At 56.1% G+C, this 13,372-nt stretch overlaps 1 protein-coding gene across 4 annotated transcripts in view; it reads left to right on the top strand.

Moving 5' to 3' along the window:
* Positions 1-1,597: 1,597 nt before the first annotated feature.
* PPP1R16A (protein phosphatase 1 regulatory subunit 16A) overlaps positions 1,598-13,372 on the top strand; it is a 53,903-nt gene continuing 42,128 nt past the window's right edge. For 2 of the 4 annotated variants that reach the window (XM_074986523.1, XM_074986527.1), the window contains exon 1: positions 1,615-1,758. The gene's annotated coding sequence lies outside the window, so the exon portion shown is untranslated. Of the gene's footprint in view, positions 1,759-10,985; positions 11,042-13,372 lie in introns of those variants that run through there. The other 2 variants (XM_074986524.1, XM_074986526.1) reach the window with 2 other exon arrangements.

The following is a 13,372-nucleotide window of genomic DNA, read 5'->3' on the forward strand; positions in this document are numbered from 1 at the left end:
CCAACCGGGAGAGACAGGGCCAGGCCTGGCCCCAAGCGGGAGGGGAGGGACCCCTGGCTGAGAGTCGGGCCCAGGCCTGGCCCCGAGGGGGAGGGGAGGGACCCCTGGCTGAGAGAGTCGGGCCCAGGCCTGGCCCCGAGGGGGAGGGGAGGGACCCCTGGCTGGGAGAGTCGGGCCCAGGCCTGGCCCCGAGGGGGAGGGGAGGGACCCCTGGCTGGGAGAGTCGGGCCCTGGCCTGGCCCCGAGGGGGAGGGGAAGGACCCCTGGCTGGGAGAGTCGGGCCCAGGCCTGGCCCCGAGGGGGAGGGGAAGGACCCCTGGCTGAGAGAGTCGGGCCCAGGCCTGGCCCCGAGGGGGAGGGGAAGGACCCCTGGCTGGGAGAGTCGGGCCCTGGCCTGGCCCCGAGGGGGAGGGGAGGGATCCCTGGCTGGGAGAGTCGGGCCCAGGCCTGGCCCCGAGGGGGAGGGGAAGGACCCCTGGCTGGGAGAGTCGGGCCCTGGCCTGGCCCCGAGGGGGAGGGGAGGGACCCCTGGCTGAGAGAGTCGGGCCCTGGCCTGGCCCCGAGGGGGAGGGGAGGGACCCCTGGCTGGGAGAGTCGGGCCCTGGCCTGGCCCCGAGGGGGAGGGGAGGGATCCCTGGCTGGGAGAGTCGGGCCCAGGCCTGGCCCCGAGGGGGAGGGGAAGGACCCCTGGCTGGGAGAGTCGGGCCCTGGCCTGGCCCCGAGGGGGAGGGGAGGGACCCCTGGCTGAGAGAGTCGGGCCCTGGCCTGGCCCCGAGGGGGAGGGGAGGGACCCCTGGCTGGGAGAGTCGGGCCCAGGCCTGGCCCCGAGGGGGAGGGGAAGGACCCCTGGCTGGGAGAGTCGGGCCCTGGCCTGGCCCCGAGGGGGAGGGGAAGGACCCCTGGCTGGGAGAGTCGGGCCCAGGCCTGTCCCCGAGGGGGAGGGGAAGGACCCCTGGCTGGGAGAGTCGGGCCCAGGCCTGGCCCCGAGGGGGAGGGGAGGGACCCCTGGCTGGGAGAGTCGGGCCCAGGCCTGGCCCCGAGGGGGAGGGGAAGGACCCCTGGCTGGGAGAGTCGGGCCCTGGCCTGGCCCTGAGCGGGAGGGGAGGGACCCCTGGCTGGGAGAGTCGGGCCCTGGCCTGGCCCCGAGGGGGAGGGGAGGGACCCCTGGCTGGGAGAGTCGGGCCCAGGCCTGGCCCCGAGGGGGAGGGGAGGGACCCCTGGCTGAGAGAGTCTGGCCCAGGCCTGGCCCCGAGGGGGAGGGGAGGGACCCCTGGCTGAGAGAGTCGGGCCCTGGCCTGGCCCCGAGGGAGAGGGGAGACGCCAGACCCCAGGGTGGGGGGCGGGTTGGTGTCCATTGTCTCTCTGGCCCCACCCCCCGGGGGAGGGAGGGGAGACCCCAGGGTGGGGGACGTCCCTTGTCTCTTTCGCCCCACCCCCTGCTGGAGGGGGCGGGGCCCAGGCCGGGCCGCCCATCCCGCCCACAGTGGAGCCCGCGCGGCTCTCCCTGGCCCCGCCCACTCCGCCTCGCCCGCACTGAATATGGCGTCGGCGGCGACTACCCTCAGCGTCCCACTTCCGGTAGCGGCTCGGCCCACACCGGAAGTGTGGCTCGCTGCTATGGTGAGGCGCCGTGTGGACCCGCCCCTGGCGGGGAGAACGCCGCGGAGCGGCCTGGCCCCCGGGACAGCGGGTGAGCGCGGCGGGGGGTGGGGGCTGCGGAGGCGGCCACGTGACAGAGGAGCCCGCCTGGGGGTGTCGGTAGGTCTGTGACTGGGGCCGTGGGGGCGCAGGGGAGTTTGGGGGCGAGGAAGGGGGTGTCTGTGGTGTGGGTGTGGGTAGGTCTGTGACTGGGGCCGTGGGGGGCACAGGGGGGTTTGGGGGCGAGGAAGGGGGTGTCTGTGGTGTGGGTGTGGGTAGGTCTTTGACTGGGGCCGTGGGGGGCGCAGGGGGGTTTGGGGGCGAGGAAGGGGGTGTCTGTGGTGTGGGTGTCGGTAGGTCTGTGACTGGGGCCGTGGGGGGCGCAGGGGAGTTTGGGGCGAGGAAGGGGGTGTCTGTGGTGTGGGTAGGTCTGTGACTGGGGCCGTGGGGGGCACAGGGGGGTTTGGGGGTGAGGAAGGGGTGTCTGTGGTGTGGGTGTCGGTAGGTCTGTGACTGGGGCCGTGGGGGGCACAGGGGGGTTTGGGGGCGAGGAAGGGGGTGTCTGTGGTGTGGGTGTGGGTAGGTCTTTGACTGGGGCCGTGGGGGGCGCAGGGGGGTTTGGGGGCGAGGAAGGGGGTGTCTGTGGTGTAGGTGTGGGTAGGTCTGTGACTGGGGCCGTGGGGGGCACAGGGGGGTTTGGGGGTGAGGAAGGGGTGTCTGTGGTGTGGGTGTGGGTAGGTCTGTGACTGGGGCCGTGGGGGGCGCAGGGGAGTTTGGGGTGAGGAAGGGGGTGTCTGTGGTGTGGGTGTGGGTAGGTCTGTGACTGGGGCCGTGGGGGGCACAGGGGGGTTTGGGGGTGAGGAAGGGGTGTCTGTGGTGTGGGTGTCGGTAGGTCTGTGACTGGGGCCGTGGGGGGCGCAGGGGGGTTTGGGGGCGAGGAAGGGGGTGTCTGTGGTGTGGGTGTGGGTAGGTCTTTGACTGGGGCTGTGGGGGGCGCAGTGGGGTTTGGGGGCGAGGAAGGGGGTGTCTGTGGTGTGGGTGTCGGTAGGTCTGTGACTGGGGCCGTGGGGGGCGCAGGGGAGTTTGGGGTGAGGAAGGGGGTGTCTGTGGTGTGGGTGTGGGTAGGTCTGTGACTGGGGCCGTGGGGGGCGCAGGGGAGTTTGGGGGCGAGGAAGGGGGTGTCTGTGGTGTGGGTGTCGGTAGGTCTGTGACTGGGGCCGTGGGGGGCACAGGGGAGATTGGGGGCGAGGAAGGGGGTGTCTGTGGTGTGGGTGTCGGTAGGTCTGTGACTGGGGCCGTGGGGGCTGTAGAGGAGTTTGGGGGCGGGGATGTCTGTGGTGTGGGTGTTGGTAGGTCTGTGACTGGGGCCATGGGGGCTGTAGAGTTTGGGGGTGGGGGTGTCTGTGGTGTGGGTGTTGGTAGGTCTGTGGCTGGGGCCGTGGTGGGTGCAGGGGAGTTTGGGAGTGGGGCCATGGGGGCTGTAGGGGGGTTTGGAGGTGGGGGTGTCTGTGGTGTGGGTGTCGGTAGGTCTGTGACTGGGGCCGTGAGGGGCGCAGGGGAGTTTGGGGGCGAGGAAGGGGGTGTCTGTGGTGTGGGTGTGGGTAGGTCTGTGACTGGGGCCGTGGGGGGCACAGGGGAGATTGGAGGCAAGGAAGGGGGATGTCTGTGGTGTGGGTGTCGGTAGGTCTGTGACTGGGACTGTGAAGGGCTCAGAGGAGTTTGGGGGCGAAGAAGGGGGTGTCTGTGGTGTGGGTGTTGGTAGGTCTGTGGCTGGGGCCGTGGGGGCTGTAGGGTAGTTTGGGGGCGGGGCCGTGGGGGGTGTCTGTGGTGGGTGAAGGGAGACGGGGTTGTGCAGGTGTCAGGTGGATCTGTGCGGAGGGTTGTGGGTACTTTGGGAGGTGGGGGTTGTGTGACGGTGATGGAAGTGGCAGAGGGTCCTGGAGAAATTTGCGCATCCTGTGAAGGGGGGTAGTGGAAGTATCAGGGGCTTTGCAGTAGGGTGTGGCGAAAGGGGGCTGTGGAGGGGGCTGAGTGTCCTGATACAGGCCAGTGGGGCTCTAGAGGGGAGGGGAGCTATAGGCAGTACAGGGGTCCCAAGCTGGGGGAAGGAGCACCATTACCGGCACTTTGTGGTGGAATTTGAAACTCTAGTTGCTCTGTTGTTTGTTTGCCTCATTGTGCCATGTGCGGGGTCTCCCCTGCGTGCCCCTTGTGACGGGGTGGGGCAAGGGGGTAGTCCAGCTGGTTTTGAGCAGGGTGAGCAAAGAAGTCACTTCACAGAGATCAAAAAGCTGGCAGGTATTTCTTTTCCCCATCTCCCCCAGCAGGAAGAACAGGAGAGGGGTTTTGTCCAGCATGGGAAACTTCATCTGAAGCAGAGGGATGTTCTGCCAGTGAGAGCATGAGACAGGGTGTTTGTGTGATGGCAGTTCATGTATTATTACAAGTTTATGTTCCCAAGGGCCTCAGTCAGGATCAGAGCCCCATTGGGGTGGGTGCTGTGTAAACATGTAAGTGACATGGCCCTTGCCCCAGGGAGCTTACAGCCTAATACAGGGGTGTCCAATAAGAATTCAAAGATCGTGACACTTTTGGTTGTCATCCTTCCATTACAGTTCCCCCCACTGCTTGAAATGAATGCCCTCCCACTTCCCCAGAGCCATAGTCCCCCAGCCTCCCTCCCAAATAAATGCCCTCCCCCAGAGGTCAGAAGGGGCCATTCATGGTCATCTATTCCAGGGATTCTAAAATTGGGGGTTGTGAGGTTCTTACAGGGGGGCTGCAAGCTGTCACCCTCTACTCCCAGGCCCTGCTTTCTCTCTAACATTTGATAGTGTTAAATATAAAAGCAAGTGTTTAATTCATCTCCTTGAGCTGGAAGGGACCTCAGGAGGTCATCTAGTCCAGTCTCCTGCCCTCTTGGCAGGGCCAAGAGGCCAGCCCTGGCATCATTTGCCCTAATCGGCCTCCTCAAGTATTGAGCTCACAACCCTGGGTTTAGGAGGCCAATGCTCAAACCACTGAGCTATCCATCCCCACAACTGACAATGAGGGTTGCACTTGGAGGGCTGCTGTATGAAGAGGTGTCATCAGTAGAAAAGTTGGAGAACCACTGATCTAGTGTGACCTCCTGGACGTTTCAGGGCAGGGAACCTCACCCAGCCACTGCTTTAACAGACCCATAACCTCTGGCTGAGTTACTGACCGCCTCAAATCTTGGTATGAAGACCTTTTGAAGTTAGTGAGGCCAAGTCAAGACTGGACCTGAAAGTCAGTCTTAGATAGTATTGGAGGGGTAGCCGTGTTAGTCTGGACCTGTAACAGCAACGAAGGGTCCTGTGGCACCTTATAGACTAACAGAAAAGTTTTGAGCATGAGCTTTCGTGAGCACAGACTCACTTCATCAGATGCTGGTCATGATTTCCATGACCAGCATCTGATGAAGTGAGTCTGTGCTCACGAAAGCTCATGCTCAAAACTTTTCTGTTAGTCTATAAGGTGCCACAGGACCCTTCGTTCCAGTCCTAGATGAGTCGATTCCAGAGGTGGAATTGCCTATCTGGCTGTCTTCACAGAGGGAAATTAACAGGAGAAACTCTCCTATCGACCTCCCTTACTCCTCATGGTAACGAGGAGTACAGAGGTTGGCTGTTGAGCCCTGATCGATTTTGCGCGTTCCCACTAGGCACAAGATCGCACCCTGGAAGATTGGTCCTGACTGGCTCCATCTCCCTGTAAGTATAGGCATTCCCTGAGAAGCCACCGTTCACACTAACTCAGATCTGCAGGTGATCTGTGTTCCATGCCACAGAGAAAGGTGAGAGCTCCCGAGGGTCTCTGCCAGTCTGACCTGGGTAAAAATTCCTTCCCAACCCCAAGTATGGTGATCAGTTAGACCCTGACCATGTGGCTGAGATGCACCAGCCTGATATCTGAGAGAGAATCCTCTGTGGTGACTGAGCCATCCTCTGGTGATATCCCATCACTGGCCATTGGTGATATATTTGCTAGCAGTCACAGATCAGCTCTGTGCATTGAAGTCTGTCCCCTCATACCATCTTCTCCAAGCTCTGGCTCGAAGGCAGGTTTTTCCTTCTGTTTCCTGACTCCACAACATACTGCCTCTGGGAACGTGGGCAAGCCCCTTGATTTCTCCATGTTTGTGTACCGGGATGCTGTACAGCAGAATGGTTGGGAAGCAGCTGGATGTGTAACATCCTATATAACTACGGCTCCCCCTCTGTGACTCCAGTGTGCTCTTTGGCGTTGGTAGGACGGCTCAGTGTGAGCGGCTGTTATTCCACTGTTCATCTAGCCTGCATGAAAGCAGTCTCTGAAGCGTGGTGTACTTGTTGCACAAAGCACTCCCGCGTGGATGAGTAAGGACTAGCTTCCCAGAAAGCTGTAGCAGGAGGGTATTAGATTTCGGTCAATGGTGGGGAGTTACTCCACACAGGATCCAATTCTGCGTCCGCTCCTCGCTGTGGGAGTGACCGTGTTTTAAGGGTGGTAGAGGGGAGCAAGGCGAAATGAGCTGTGCTTACTAATTGTTCCACTGACACAGAGATGACCAGGGCAAGGATTCTGGGGGGCCACCTGCCCATGCCCCACCCTTCCTGCCCTCTCTCTGCCCATGCTTGGCCCTCCCATACCTCCCTCTTCCTGCAGAAGCACCACACCACTTCTGGTGAGCGTGGGGGGCGGGACGCTGGGGGGTGCATGTGACATTTCCCCCCCCCCCCCACCCCAGTATCACCTCTGCGTTGACACATGGGAGGTTTGTGGAGGTTGCTGTCCCTTTCTCCGGAGCTCAGGTGTGACCAGAGCTGGAATATTTAATTCAGTGTGGGAACTGTTACCAAAAAGGTGCTGATAAATTAGCAGGAGTTCAGGGGAGAGCAACAGAACTGATCAGATGTTGGCTGTGAGGTTGGAAGTGGAGGAGAGAAGAAGCCAAGTAACCAAGGCTCTGAAGGGAGCAGTTATTCAGAGTGCTGGGGGTGGGGGTAGAAGTCCTGGTGAGAGAGGGAGGAAAGGAGAGGAAGTTTAGGCTAAGGCATGGTTTTAAAAGTCCTGGCAGTCAGACCTGTGCCTCTCAGTGGGGCCTTAGCATCAAATACTTGTGCTGGGGGTGGAGGGGGTTGGGTTTGCCACCCCAACGCATAGGCGTTACGGGAAGCAGAACAACCCAGCAGCATGCTCCACTCCACTGCCCTCTCCCAGCACCCTGCCCAGCCCCAGCCAGCTCCCTCCAGCCACGTGTTGCTTAGGGAGCAGAGCGAACTGGTGCCAGGGCCAGCTGCTTCTCAGCACCTGGGAGCTGGCTGCAGAGCAAAGCAGGCTGCTAGGTCACTCCTCTTCCCACAGATCCTGCCACTGCAGTGAGTGTGGGGGTGCTTGACCCCTGCTGCTGTCCCAGGCCAGGTCCCTGGTAACGCCCTGGGGCGGCTGACCCAACCCATCCCATCCCATCGGCAGGACAGCTCTGGTATTAGGCACCATGTTAAGTGCCAGAATTTGTATTCCTCAGCTGGTCAAACTGTTCCCCAGCCTCTTGATAGAAGAGCTCAGTTCTCCAGTCTACCTGGGGTGTGTGACTGAGCCTGTCACAGTGTGACAACCTGCAGTTCCAGCCTTAGAAAAACAATACCAGTCCTGGAACCTTTCCTTGCAACAAAGCCCGCTGCCACCTTTGTCCACATATCTTCTCTGCAAGTACCCTCACTGGACCTAACCGGGTTATTCACAGAATCACGGGCACATTCTCATGTTCCTCAACTAACATCGTATATGCCATCGTGTGCCAACAATGCCCAGATGCTTTGTACACTGGACAGACTTCAGACTCTCTCAGACAAAGGGTTAATGGGCACAAAACAGACATAAAAGCACTCTTGATCCACAAACTGGTCAGCCAGCATTTTAATGGAGTGGGCCATTCTGTTAATGACTTAAAAGTTTGCCTCTTACTGAAGAGGAATTTTCACAACCCTCTTGAAAGAGAGGCTGCTGAACTCTCTCTTATGTTCAGATTTGACATATTAACACGTGGTTTGAACCAGGAGGTGAATTTTCTGGGTCATTTTAGGGGCTTTTTTATGCTTGGCTTAATCTAATTCTTGACTCTCCCTGCCCCCTTCTGCCCCTGTGCTCTCTGATTTGCTCATCTTGATAATATTTTTCTGATTTGTCAACCTTGATGATTATTTTTGGTTCTTTGTGCCTTAAATATTGAGTCTGTTCTGGTATGGCTATGGTCTGAAGAAGTGGTTCTGTCCCACGAAAGCTCATCACCTAAAATTATTCTGTAGTCTTTAAAGTTCTACTTGACTGCTTTTTTGTTTTGATAGTATATAGACTAGCACGGCTTTCTCTCTGTTCCTAATCAATATAATTGTTAGTCTTAAAGGTGCTACAGGACTGCCTGCTTACGCAGTGACTGGCAGAATTAGAGGTAGAACGCAGCTCTTTCAGAAAGGCTGTGTACCACATTTATTCTGCATTGGCTTTGGATACCCAGCTTGAAAGAGAAAGAAGCTTTGGCCACAGGAAAAATGTATTTGGTCTCAATCTAATCCTAGCGAATGTTTACCCACGGCATGAAAATGGTACTGTTGGCAGTCTGGTCTGGTCCGGGAGAGAAACCGAGTGCTGCTGCTCAGAGCTGTACCTGCAGCTACAATGACTCCTGGGTCTAGGAACTGACTCTTCTGTAAGGATGGGCAGAGAGGCAGCTGTAATATTTTGTGTTCAGGCTCCAGTGCCACGTGCTTTGTGCTGACTAAGAGCTCAGGGGTAATAACTTGAGCACGGTCGGGAATTAAAATAGCTCCTACTAAAGCTGGTCAAAAATGTTTGCATGAGCCCTTTTCTGAGCAGGCAACCCAGGCTGCAGCTGGCCAGGGAGCTGGGCAGCAGGGGTGGGGCAGGGGCTGAAAAAACCTGGGTTTGTTCTCTGGGATTCGTCAGAAATTTTCCTCCTGTTAAAGTGTGTGTTTTGGGGGTATGTCTTTGTACTTTTTGTCCCAGTGTAGAATGAACAGTTCTCCCTCCCATGTCTGCAGGAGGGAGACTGAGCTGGCAGGAGACCAGAATCTTCCTACGTTGTCGGAGCTTGGGCCCAGCAGGGAGAGACAGTAAACCTGTGACTTATGTGGGGGGTTGTGTTTCTGCAACAACCACATAACTTGAATTTTCATGCAAGTCGAGGGGAGATGGGAACCAGGCTGGTTCCCAGCTCTCCTGGGCTTGCAGGAGCCTGGAAACTGATCAGCCCAGCAGGGCTGGTCAGTTTCCTGGCTCCCTGAGTGGCAGGGAGTCTGGAACCCCAGGGTGATGGGTTCCAGTCTCCCTGCAGTTTGCTGCTTGCAGGACCTAGGAAACTGACCAACTGGCTCCCAGCGCCCCTCTGGTTGTAGAGAGGGGAAACTGAGCCGGGCAGCAGTCTTGGTCGGTTTCCTGGCTCCAGGGGCAGTCCCAGCTGCCCTTCACTCCCTGGAGCCAGGAAACTTACCAGGGCTGCTGCCCTGCTCAGTTTTCTGGCTCTGCAAGCAGATGGAAGCCACCTGGTTCCCACCTTCCTGCCACTCTGGGGACCAGGAAACTGCTCCTGTCGGGGTGGCAGTTGCATTAGCCCGAGACACGTGCAATTACACCCCACCCCGACCCCAAACACCTACCCCCAGCCTGTTCCTGCACCCACCCTCCCTCCCACACAGATCCCAAACACCCACCCCCAGCCCACTCCTGTACCCTCCTTCCTGCCCAGACCCAACACCTACTTCCCAGCAGCTCCCTCTCATACACTGAACCTGGACTCCCCCATTTTTGATCCCACCCTGATCCCCAGAAGTGTTAATCTGGCCTGTGGGGAGCCCTGAACCTCAGTCCTCCCAGTTCCTCATCGGGCTGCCTTTGGTGCTGGGGCGTGAGGGGAGCGAGGGTTCTCAGTCAGGGGCCATATCGGGGTGGTTTTTTTGCTGCTTACCTTTATATGCACCCCTGACCCCCCCACCCGCTGAGTTTTTTCTGTGGGACAATGGCCTCCAACCCCAAAAAGGATCCCACCCCTGTCCTAAGCTAATACTGTGCATGTCACTGTTTGGAGGACACCTCCAGGCAGGTATTGCGGGAAATGATGCTGCTGATTCAACCGTCTGCTGAGTCAGGGCTGAGCCACCCCCGCCACGTAGCCTAGGCAGTGCCGTGCCACCGCGCAGACAAGGTGCAAAGCTGCTTCTTGCTAGCAGTGCTGGGCACCTCCCAGCCTGCCTGACTCCCACCCTCTTTCCCCAGGCTCCCACCAGGGTGGTTTTAATGGACCATCGGAATCGGTGATGTAGCGTTCGGCCGCTGTTAAATAGCTGCGGCGTTCTGCTCGGCGGCGGCTGTACTTCAGAGGGGGGAAAATAACCACATTGTGCAAAGCTTTGAGATGCTGCTCAAGGAAAGGTTCTGAATGGAATGTAAAACCCATGTCCAATTCTGATTTCTGCTGGAGTTAATCTAGTGTGACCGCTGGTGTCAGTGAGATCATTGTGGATTTACAGCAGTGCAATGCAGATTACACTCTGGCACAATTGGTCACTACACAAAGATACACTTAGAGCAACCACAGGAGTCCTCTGTTTGGAACAGACACACTGGGTTACTGCCGCTTCTATTGTCTGGCAGCCTGGGCCGGTGGTGGGGACCGTAGGAAAGGGGTGATCAGATTTTCTAGAACATAAGAACATAAGAATGGCCATACTGGGTCAGACCAAAGGTCCATCGAGCCCAGCATCCCATCTGCCGACGGTGGCCAATGCCAGGTGCCCCAGAGAAGGAGAACAGAAGACAATGATCAAGTGATTTATCTCCTGCCATCCATCTCCTGCCCTTGTTCTGAAGGCTAGGGCACCATACTTTATCCCTGGCTAATAGCCATTTATGGACCTAACCTGCAAAAATTTATCAAGCTCTTTTTTAAACCCTAATAGAGTCCTGGCCTTCACAGCCTCCTCGGGCAAGGAGTTCCACAGGTTGACTGTGCGCTGTGTGAAGAAAAATTTCCTTTTATTAGTTTTGAACCTACTACCCATCAATTTCATTTGGTGTCCCCTAGTTCTTGTATTATGGGAAAAGGTAAATAATTTTTCTATATTCACTTTCTCCACACCATTCATGATTTTATATCTCTATCATATCGCCCCTCAATCGCCTCTTTTCCAAACTGAAAAGTCCCAGTCTCTCTAGCCTCTCCCCATATGGGACCCTTTCCAAGCCCCTAATCATCTTAGTCGCCCTTTTCTGAACCTTTTCTAATGCCAATATATCTTTTTTCTACCTCAGGCCTCACTTTCTTCTCTGCAAGCAGCAGCTCCGCCTCCCCACAACCTGCCTAATGTGACCCAAACCAATGGAGGTTTGTTTTTTTTTTTTTTATACGAAACCCCCCCCCCCCCCCCCCCCCCCCCCCCCCCCCCCACTTTTTCGGCACATGTAGGGCAATAAGTCTGTAGAGTATCCAGACTTGATTAATCGCTAGAGAAATGTGAATAGACAGACATAAAACCAGTCACGTATTTCAACATTTTTAATGGTGTGACTGAGCCTGAGACCCAGTGGTTGATCGTGCTGTGCCCCCCTGCCCTAGGAAATGGGGTTGTGCTCTTGTGCTTGTCAGGTATAGTGCGCCTTAATGCAAAATAAAGGTTTTGTCTCTAATTTGCGTCTGCCTCGTGCCCTTTCCTTTGTCTGCTCTGAATGCCACAGATTCAAGCTAAACCTGAACTGTTTAGTGGAGTTCAGGATTGCAGTGAAATTCTCTCTCCTCCTTCCCCATTGCCCAGTGAACATGACACGGACTAAGCATATTTCTGTCTTTCCTTAGTGGTTTTGGCTTTTGGAGGGGGACTATGGACGTTGCAAGAATTCTTGTTTGTCATGCTATTTATGGCATCTCTCCTGGGCAGTTCCGATGTAGTTCCTCCTGTTGGTGATGGTGTCACGTGGAAGATTACTGCATGGGAACTTTTCAGGGGAAAAGGCAAAATGCCACATGTATTGGTAATACATCAACACTTATCATATGCATATGATATTACGCACACAAGCACACTTCTGTCTTGTTGTTACCAATAGTTGCTCCCCCCAACTGCACTGGCCAAATGAGTTAGATGGGGGAGGGGTGGAGTCCCGAAGCCAGACTGGTGCTTCAGTGCTGACAAGACAAACCTGGGGTCCCTGTGCAAGATGCACGAGAGAAAGGACACCATACCAGAAAGCATGTTGGCACCAGTTAGCCATCTCATGCATATACATAATCTGGAAGAGCAATCTTATGAATATGCATTTAGCACCTTCTTCTGGGTGGTGCTTCCAAAGGCAGGCACTTGCTGGTGACTCCCAAGGCGCCCATATGTTCAGTCTTCTTTCAATGGGCCCACTTCACAGGTTCCATTGTTCTTCTCGTTGGTCTTGGATCTACCTTCTCCCACCCTTGCAAGTACCTAGAGGTGCTGGTCTCCTGCCTTTCTGTTCACACCTCCTTCACTCAACAGGGCAATCAATTAAGCAATCCAAAAATAAAGTTACAGAGGTGTTTCTTTACCTTACCTACTTCTAGGAACTGTTCTGCCAAATATAACCAAACCTCTATACAACAAGGCTCAACACAACAGCACACAAAATGACTGGATACACTATTTAAAAATTCCAATGAGAAGATAGTTAAAACAAAGATGTAACTGCAATGGAGCTCCATTTTTCCGCCAGTCCCACTGTGCAGACACACAGAGCCGATGGATCGCTTCACGAAGCAAACCGAACCTGCTCTGAAACATATCTCTGTGGTGCCATATCCTGGCGCTCTGTGTGGCTATGAAGCTCTTCTGAGTTAGATGAGCTTTCTTCAGCTGTCAGTATATGCTTTTGAGTCTCTTGCCCAATGGTGCAAATCATCTGGGATACTACATGCCCTGTTGGTCGTCCTATTTCCTACCTAAAGGGCGTTGCAGAAAGAGAGGAATCTGGGAGAAAGGTGATGAGAATGATAAGGTCCCCAAAAATCTCTCTTACACAGAGATTGAAAAGTTTGGGGTTGTTCCCTTGGAAAGGGGAGGGAGTAAGAGGGGGGCATGATAAAAGGCTTTAAGGAATGAGCAGGAGAAAGCAGAGCTCCCTGTGTTGTAACACATAACCCAGAGGGCAGTTGGAAATTCTAGCTGCTAAAATGAAATTCTTCACACAGCGACAAGTATCAGAGAGGAGCCGTGTTAGTCTGTATCTTCGAGAGCAACAAGAAGTCCTGTGGCACCTTATAGACTAACGGATATTTTGGAGCATAAGCATTCATGGGCAAACACCCACTTAGTCAGATGCATGGCGGGGGCGGGGTTCAGAGGAGTATTTAAAGAGGTGGGTCCCAGTGAAAGGGAGGGCCAGAGCTGACAAGGTCTGTTCAGTCAGGGTGGAAATGGCCCATTATCAGTAGTATACATCAAGAGAGGAGAAAACAGGTCAGATCAATTGGGGCGGGTGTTAACCCACGAAAGCTCATGCTCCAAAATATCTGTTAGTCTATAAGGTGCCCCAGGACTTCTTGTTGTTCACACAGTGAGTAGCTGGACTGCAGATCTCGCCAGAGGAAGTCCGTGAGGCCAAGAATTTAGCACGATGCAGAAAGAGATTGGAACTGTCCATCTGTCAAGAGCTGCCAGCGTGGTTAGAACTCATGATGACCAAACTCTGGAAG

This window comes from Carettochelys insculpta, chromosome 2, assembly GCF_033958435.1.
Source record: "Carettochelys insculpta isolate YL-2023 chromosome 2, ASM3395843v1, whole genome shotgun sequence".
NCBI lineage: Eukaryota > Metazoa > Chordata > Testudines > Carettochelyidae > Carettochelys > Carettochelys insculpta.